Below are 8429 nucleotides of genomic sequence, written 5' to 3'. Positions count from 1 at the left end.
TTGTCTGAGTAGTGACTTAGAATTCTTAGGGATGGGATAGAGTATTTGTGGAATCCGTAGTCTGTAGAATGGTTAAATTTTAGAATTGATTGAATCCCTTCAGGACTAGTTGCGTTTACTGCTTATTTCTTTCTGATCAACTGGAATTCAAGCAAAGCATTCCCGCACCCAGAAGGTGTTCGATGGAATGTTCGATCGACTAGTTCCTGAGATATTCGTCTCTATCCCAAGGGATTGGCCGATTAGAGCGTTTATTGACTTTATCAGTCTGTTCTTATTGCCTGCATAGTTAGATTCCGTTAATAGAAATTAGTCTGGGCTAGCTTTGCTTGAGGATTTCTATCACGGGAGTTAATTGATCAGTCTAGGGATAGCTTGATTGCGCTTGTTAACCATTCGAATAGGCTAGGATACAACTCTACTTGATTACCCCATCCTTAGGAATTTCTCGTCTATCTGATTTCTCCGTTTTATTGTTATCACTTAATCGTTTTCATTGCCTGTTTCTTAGTTTTTGCAATTACTCGACCAACTTACTTGACCACACCCAGTGTCTGGCAACAGACTGTGCAATCGAGTACAGCTGTCTCATTTCCTGTCTGTTACTCGACATGTATACTCGACCAGACCCAGTGTCTGGCAATAGACTGTGCAATCGAGTATATTTGTTTCATATCCTGCCTCTTACTCGATCACATCCTACTTCTTGCATCAGCCTGTTGTGGTCGGGTGATTTTAGTAATTCTATTATTGTTTCTGTTTTCTGCATGTTCACTTAGGACTGTAAGAAACCCCAATACTGTTATTGCTTGGCTTGACTTAGTGACTTCTGATCACATCTCATCTGTTTGCATCACACCCATTTGGATTGACACCTAAAATACTACAAAGACATGATTGGTGTTTAAGGATAATTGACTAAAAACATATTATTAGGGAGTTAATAAGTGTGTATTTTGCATGTTTTGAGCATCCATTTGTCATCACTTAAGCACCATATCATCACTGTATAATACCATTTCTCATCATTTGTCATCACTTTGCATGTTTAGGATAGGTTTGCATGCATGTTGCATATTTGTGTTGATTTCAGGTGATTTGGAGCTGTTGACGAGCTAACTGGAAGAAGCGGACCTGATCATGTCAAACCACTAGACCCCGAGGTCGAGTAGAAGCTTCAAGACCTCAACAGACCACTCGACCCCCTGGCTGAGTAGGGGACTTCACAATTTCATCTCATCACTCGACCCCCTGGCCGAGTACCACCACGAGAGATACTTGATCACCTCACTCGACCACCTGGTCGAGTGTATTCACCTCCACAACCTGACCAGTCACTCGATCACATCACTCGACCCCCAGGTCGAGTGTCTTCACCACCACCACTCGACTACATACTCTATGGCGAGCTTCAGAGTCTTCTTCATTTCTGCACTCAACTAGACACTCGAGCACAAGGAAGAATAGAAGACTCCAGCATATCACTCGACCTCTCACTCGACCATCAGGGTCGAGTACAGTTCTTAATCCGTCCCAATACTGCGTCATTTTGAGTATTAGAGTTTCAGAATATTTTGCTATAATAAGCATGTACTTTACATTTTCGAGAAGAGGTTTTTATCTAGTTTTATTCCGCAGACACTGTGTTCTAGACCTTTTGTAATCCGGATTTCTCTTTATCTACTCAGTATTCAGTATTTGTTCTTGATTTCGTTTATTGTTGTTCATCCTGTTATCGTTTTGCTATTATATTATTGTTATCATGTTTTCATCCTGTTCAACGTTTATGTTCTCTATAATGATGTCTGAGTAGTGAATAGGTTTCTGAGGATGGATTAGAGTAGTGTAGAATTCTCAGTTTGCTAGGTGGTTGAGTATTGATTGATAGATCCCTTCTGGATTAGTTGTTCTTAATCCCTATTGCTTTCTAATCAACTAGAATTTGAGCCCAGACATTTCTGCGCCCAAAAGGTGTTCGATGAAATGTCTGAACCACTAATTCCAGAGATTTGTGGCTCTGTACCAAGGTATTGGTTGTAGGGAGCGTTTTGGCTTTAACTTGTTGATTCGTAATGCCTGTTAGGTTAGCTCTCGTCAATGGTGATTGAGTCTGGGACTAGGTTAACTTGAGGGTCTTTGTTGCGGTGGCACTTAGATTTGGTTAATGAACTTGTTGTCTAGGGATAATTTATTGAGCATGTCAGTCACCTGTTAACTGAGGAAACGAAACTACTCAATTACCCCATCCTCGGGAATTCTTTATCTGATTGATTTTATTGTTTACTCCACAGGACTTTCTATCAAAGTTCTTCTCCAACGCCAGAACTGCAAAACTCAGAAATAAGATTTCTGATTTTTCACAGAAGACGGGTGAAAGCTTCTATGAAGCATGGGAGCGTTTCAGAGGTTACATCAACCAATGCCCTCATCATTGCTTCACGAAAGCCTCTCTGCTAAGCACTCCATAGATAGGCGTTTTACCACGCATCAGAATGCTTCTGGATACCGCCAACAATGGGAATTTCCAGAACAAGGATGTTGAAGAAGGCTGGGAATTGGTTGAGAACCTAGCTCAATTAGATGGTAATTACAATGAGGACTACGATAGGACCATCAGAAGCACAGCTGACTCTGATGACAAACACAAGAAGGAGATCAAAGCGCTGAACGACAAGCTGGAAAGGATTCTTCTTAGCCAGTAGAAGCATGTGCACTTCCTTGTTGATGACGAGCAGTATCAAGTCCAAGATGGGGAGGGTAACCAGTTGGAAGAGGTCAGCTACATCAACAACAACCAGGGTGGCTACAAAGGGTATAACAACTTCAAAACCAACAACCCCAACCTCTCCTACCGGAGCACCAACGTTGCGAATCCTCAGGATCAGGTGTATCCTCCACATCAACAACAAGGTCAGAACAAACCTTTTGTTCCTTACAATCAAGGATTTGTTCCCAACAATTTCAGGGGAACTACCAGCCGCAACCACCACCTGGGTTTGCACCTCAGCAAAACCAAGGTCTTGCAGCTCCTGATCCCGAAATGAAACAGATGGTACAACAGCTGCTACAGGGACAAGCATCTAGCTCCATGAAAATTGCTAAGAAGTTATTTGAATTGCACCATAAGCTGGACTATAGCTACAATGACCTGAATGCCAAAGTGGAGACATTGAATACCAAAGTCAGATACTTGGAAGGACAATCAACATCTACCTCTGGTCCTAAAGTTACAGGACTTCCTGGGAAGTCAATACAAAATCCAAAGGAGTATGCAACTGCTCACGCCATCACTATCTGCCAGGATCGAGAGCAGCCAACTCGACCTGTCCCTGACTTAATCACTGGGGACAGTGATGTTCAAGAAGGGGAGCCTTCAACCAAGATTGAGGTCTCTGTTGTAGAATTCAACCATTCTGCTGGTTCTCACCATCTCATTTAATCCACCTCGGAAGAGAAAGCAGCCATAATCGAGAGAATGGTAAAACGATTCAAACCTACTCCATTACCCTCACATGCTCTTCCATGAAATTCAGGAAAGCATGGATGGAGAGATACAAGTCTGTTGCAGCGAAACAGCTAGACGAGAATGAAACAGTGATGCCACTGATGGAAGTTCTCAACCTGATTCCTGATCCTCACAAAGATGTGAGAAATCTGATACTGGAAAGGATTAAGATGTATCACGATTCAGATGATGATAGTGACGCTACTCCATCTCGAGTTGCTGATAAGAGGATTGTTCAAGAAAAGTTAGAAGATCCTGGATATTCTACTCTACCATGTTCAATTGGGGAATTAGCTTTCAGCGATTGCCTGTGCGATCTCGGAGCCTCTGTCACCTTAATGTCACTCTCTGTGGCAAGAAGGTTGGAATTTATTTAGTACAGGCCTTGTGACCTGACTTTGATCCTTGCAGATAGGTCTTCAAGAAAACCCTCCGACATGTTGAAAGATCTACCAGTCATGATTAATGGAGTGGAAGTGCCTACAAACTTCGTGGTGCTGGATATGGAAGAAGAGCATAAGGATCCCTTAATCCTGGGAAGACCCTTCTTAGCCTCAGTGGGAGCAGTGATAGATGTCAGGGAAGAAAAAATAAGTCTCAACCTTGGAAAGCACATCAAGTTGCAATTTGACATCAACAAAACTCCAGAAGAGTCAAAAGAATATGAAAAACCCTCTGGAGACGATAGAGTGATCCCAAGAGAAGCGTATGAGACTGAAAAAGTAAGGGAGCTTAAAAAGAGGTCTGATAAGCAAGATGAAACTATAGGGAAGCTAGCCCACACTATTGAGGAGCTTAAGAGTAAGCTGAATCAGATGCAGAAGAAAGCTCAACCTAAAGGCGGAATTGACATTATCCCGAGAAAAAGGTTCACTTCAAGATGGTCTGAAGAGATAGATTACCCTCTAGAAGAGAAAGAAGCCTGTTTTGAAGAAAGGGGAATTGAGTGTTCTGCTGCAGACCTCTCCAGGGAGGACGCTGAGTATGATGATGATATCCGAGAGGACTATGCAGACCCTCTCTATCATTCATTTTCTTCTTGATAAGTGTGAGCAGTCAAGCTAGAGACTTTAAACAAGCTCACTTGGGAGGAAGGTCCCATGACTATCTCTGTAAATAAATTTTTCTTTTGTTGTTATTTTTGATTTGTCTTAGTTGTGTTTGTGGTTCTCAGGAACAAAGGAACAAGGTGGAGATAGAGTAAAAATTCAAAACTTTTACTTTACAAAAGACCTGGAGATCGAGTGTATAGCCCGTTGGAGTGCAAAATTTTGTAAATTTTCTGTTGCACATGGAGACCTTGCACTCGAGTACATTGGTCGAGTATGAGTGATGTTTAAAACCAAAAAATTTTAAATCATCATATTACTCGACCAACAGAAGCTACAGAGCCTTACAGGGAGTTAATCAAGTTTACTGTAGATTTCCTGCAGTTTTCCCAATCAACAGAGTGTGGACCACGCGCTGAGGATAAGATGGAGAGAGAATCTCAAACTCAATCTCCACCACTGCTTTTGAAATTTCACTCGACCAACCTCTATTCAGTTTTCCACCACTCGATCGCAAGAATCAACTTGACCTCTGAAACCAAGCCACGCTCGACCTCGCCGAAACCACTCGACCGCAGCTGGAAAGAATTACAGCCGCCGCAGTCGAGTTCAAAGTCCCACTCGACCACCGATTACGTTTCACCTTGAATCACTCAACCACTTCACTTCGCCGTTAACCGTCACTTCCCGTCTAAGTCGAGTCTCCACCTCGTTTACCGTCGTCGTCTCAAGAGCTACTCGATTACATCCACTGTACTCGATCGTCGATTTGAGGTTTCGTCCCTGCCAATTTTGGCTCACCTATGGTATACTCGACCAACCTGATTCACCATCTGCACACTACTTCCTCAACATTACTCGACCTCTTATATCTGAGCCACTCGATTCAACCCGTGAAAGAGAAACTTGGAAAAAGTTAAGCTTACTTGAGTATTTGATTGTACTTGACCGTTTGGGTCTATATTGTCTGTTGTTAACAATTTTGGTTTGATTGTTCTCTTTGAGACTATCCTATTGATATTGGAGTTTTGAGTTCTAAATCTTCTACAAGAGAATCATGAGTAATTACAGTGGCAATTCTTCAGTTGATCCTGACTACAACATGGATGAGACATAGTCGTCATCTTCAAGGCCAGAGAGAGAAAAGATAGAATTTGATAGCTTCAGAAGAAAAGCTGAGATAGCTCGAGGGAAGAGAGCAATGACAGAGAGGTACGAGCTTATAGATGAGGATCTAGAAGACGAGTACATGCTTGAGCATACTAGTAGAGCCACAAAGCTTCTTCACAAACCAGATGTATTACCTGCTGAGGAGTATATCAGACTCTTCAAACTAAATGAGTTCTGTAGCACAAGGTATCCATGCTCGACCACACTTGCATAACTTGGATTGTTGGAAGATGTTCAACACCTGTACCAGAGTAGTCATGTGGACACTCTGATGGCTTATCCGTATGTAGCATATGAAGAAGAGACAATTCAATTCCTCTCCACACGGCAAGTGGAGCTTTACCAAGGTATGACCTCTGATGAGTTGGATTGCGAAGGATTGGGATTCTTGAGATTCTCTGTGTATGGTCATGAGTATAGGTTATCAATCAAACGCTTGGAAGGACTTTTTGGTTTCCCCAGTGGAACGGGTACTAAGCCCAAGTATGACAGAGAAGAGTTGAAAGACTTATGGATCACCATTGGCAGCTCTGTACCGCTAAATTCTTCCAGGTTAAAGAGCAATCAGATACGCAGCCCTGTCATCAGGTACTTCCAGCGTTCTATAGCCAATGTCCTCTACTCCAGAGAGATCACAGGGACTGTTACCAATTCTGATATGGAGATGATCGCTATATGCTCTCAAAGGCACTCTCTACCAAACTAAGAACAACATATCTGTGAAATCAATGACACACCTTTCTCTGTACTTCTTCTAATCCACCTGTGTGGATACAAGAGCTGGGCTGTCAGCAATAATCACAAGAGAGCACGAGGCGCTCTTTGCATAGTCGGTGTTGTGACACCGATTCTGATTGCTTGTGGAGTCCCAATCACATCTGATGGACTCGAGCCACGGGCAATTGATATCAAGCATCTACGTCACTGCGAAGTCCTGGAGTTAGCATCCTACGTCCTGAAGTTCGGAATGGTTGGCGACATGCACTGTTTTAGGTTTAAGCACTCTACGGATAAGAGAGCTAGCATCCTTCTCCCCAGCCCTAAGGTTACACGGATAATAGAGGGAGATAACATTGATTTTCGGCCTGAGCTTGGAAACCTCTACTATGAGAACGCTCCGCCATTGGATGAGGATGATCTTATAGAAGAAGCTGCTTAGGATGGGATGGATGAAGACAGAGCAGTGGAGTTCGACACTAGCATGTATCATTTTGATGAACATGTACCTCTGGCGAGGGAGAGCAAGAGCTTGAGTGAAGCTCATAGGAACAACAATAAGCTGCAGAAGTGTTGCAAGAAGCAGGACAAGCGGCTCGCCAAGTGCTTTAAGACTATCAAGTTTCTGATAGATTAACTGAGCTGTTCCTCTTCTACTACAGCTATTCCACAGGGACAGCCTCCTCTAGATATGCCATTGAGGAGATTTGATGAGCCTGAGCACAGACCTGAGCTTAGTGAGCAGAGAGTCTCACATGTCCCTGCTAGGCATTCGTCATTCGAGTCCCGGGAGCACAAGTGAAGAAGGAAGGCTACACTCGTTCGCTCTAGCAGTAGATCATGCCTAATTCACTCGAGGAGATCACTCGACCACGGTGCTGGCCGCAGCAGAGGAAGAGAGGTCGAGTATCCACAGAGCTGATGAGGTCGAGTACCCACCTGCTGGAGCTGATACAGAACAGGGTGGCTCGTCTATGGCTTGGGAGCAATCACAGGCAGCCATTGACGACCAACTTCGTTCATTCTTTGATTGAGGTAAGCGCCTCACTTCACCATTGTATTATATCATCTTTTGTGATTTGTTCTTTATTTTGTTTCTGTGATTGGATTTGTCCTGAGTTACTCTCTTCCAAGATTAGTTTGGGGGAGTGCTCATGAAGTGTGTGTTGCATTGTTTATACTCTTGAGTCTGCATTCATCTAAGGCATAAAAAAACCAAAAAAAAATTGAAAAATTTCAGAAAATGATTTCACAAAAAAAAAGAGTGTTCATGTAGTTGCATTACATTTAGGATCGAGTATAGAGTGTTTCATTTAGGATTGTTGCATATGCATAGGGAATAATGATGAGATAGCCTTGTAAGCATTTTGGTTCACTGGATAAACTCAGTGCCCTCGTTGCTAGTTGTCTTTTGCGTAGTCAATGAAATTGAAGTAAAACCGAACCATGCCTAGATTCCTCTACTCGACCACACTGTCATGATCTGATACCATTCCCTATCAATTTGAACCTGAATCTGATCTTTAATTATCATGTCTGCATCAAATTTGAACTCATGGATACCCTAAAATACTTGGATTTTCTTATTCATTTTGATCACTCTTGTTAATCCAAGTAGTTGACTCTCCTTATTAGAGCAGTTAACCCGAACCAAAATCTAGACTTTCTTTCAAGCCTTATATCACTTGTGAGTGTTTCTGAGGTCTTATTTCGATTAAGCTTGGTAGAAAGTGTTAGGTTTGTAACGACAGAGATAATGTCTCATGTAGTTCTAGTTCGCATTTTTCGGACTAGATAGGACTAGGTGGGTGCTTATACTTTGGGTTGGGATGTGTCTAAAAGAAAAAGAAAAAACAAAAGAGTTGATTCATTGATGAGAAAAGGTAAAAGGCTCTAGGTGAAGTAAGCTAAAGAAGTAGAAAAAGTCTAGTAAAGGTTTTGGGATTTGTAAAGAAAAGAAAAGGGTTCTTGTCAGCTAATGAAGAAGG

At 42.4% G+C, this 8429-nt stretch overlaps 3 pseudogenes across 3 annotated transcripts; 2 read left to right on the top strand and 1 right to left on the bottom strand.

The window, feature by feature from the left end:
• Positions 1-831: 831 nt before the first annotated feature.
• AT3G33064 lies at positions 832-1548 on the bottom strand (annotated as a pseudogene; the record flags this gene model as incomplete). The annotated part of the gene is made up of 4 exons: positions 832-875; positions 1158-1205; positions 1300-1326; positions 1399-1548.
• Positions 1549-2282: 734 nt separating this feature from the next.
• On the top strand, positions 2283-4543 carry AT3G33079 (annotated as a pseudogene; the record flags this gene model as incomplete). The annotated part of the gene is made up of 1 exon: positions 2283-4543.
• Positions 4544-5603: 1060 nt separating this feature from the next.
• Positions 5604-7595, top strand: AT3G33081 (annotated as a pseudogene; the record flags this gene model as incomplete). Its single annotated transcript has 1 exon — positions 5604-7595.
• Between the last annotated feature and the right edge of the window lie 834 nt (positions 7596-8429).

Source organism: Arabidopsis thaliana, chromosome 3 (assembly GCF_000001735.4).
Source record: "Arabidopsis thaliana chromosome 3, partial sequence".
NCBI classification, from domain to species: Eukaryota; Viridiplantae; Streptophyta; class Magnoliopsida; order Brassicales; family Brassicaceae; genus Arabidopsis; species Arabidopsis thaliana.
Note: the sequence above shows the minus strand (reverse complement) of the source record. Positions and strands in the feature narration are given on the sequence as shown.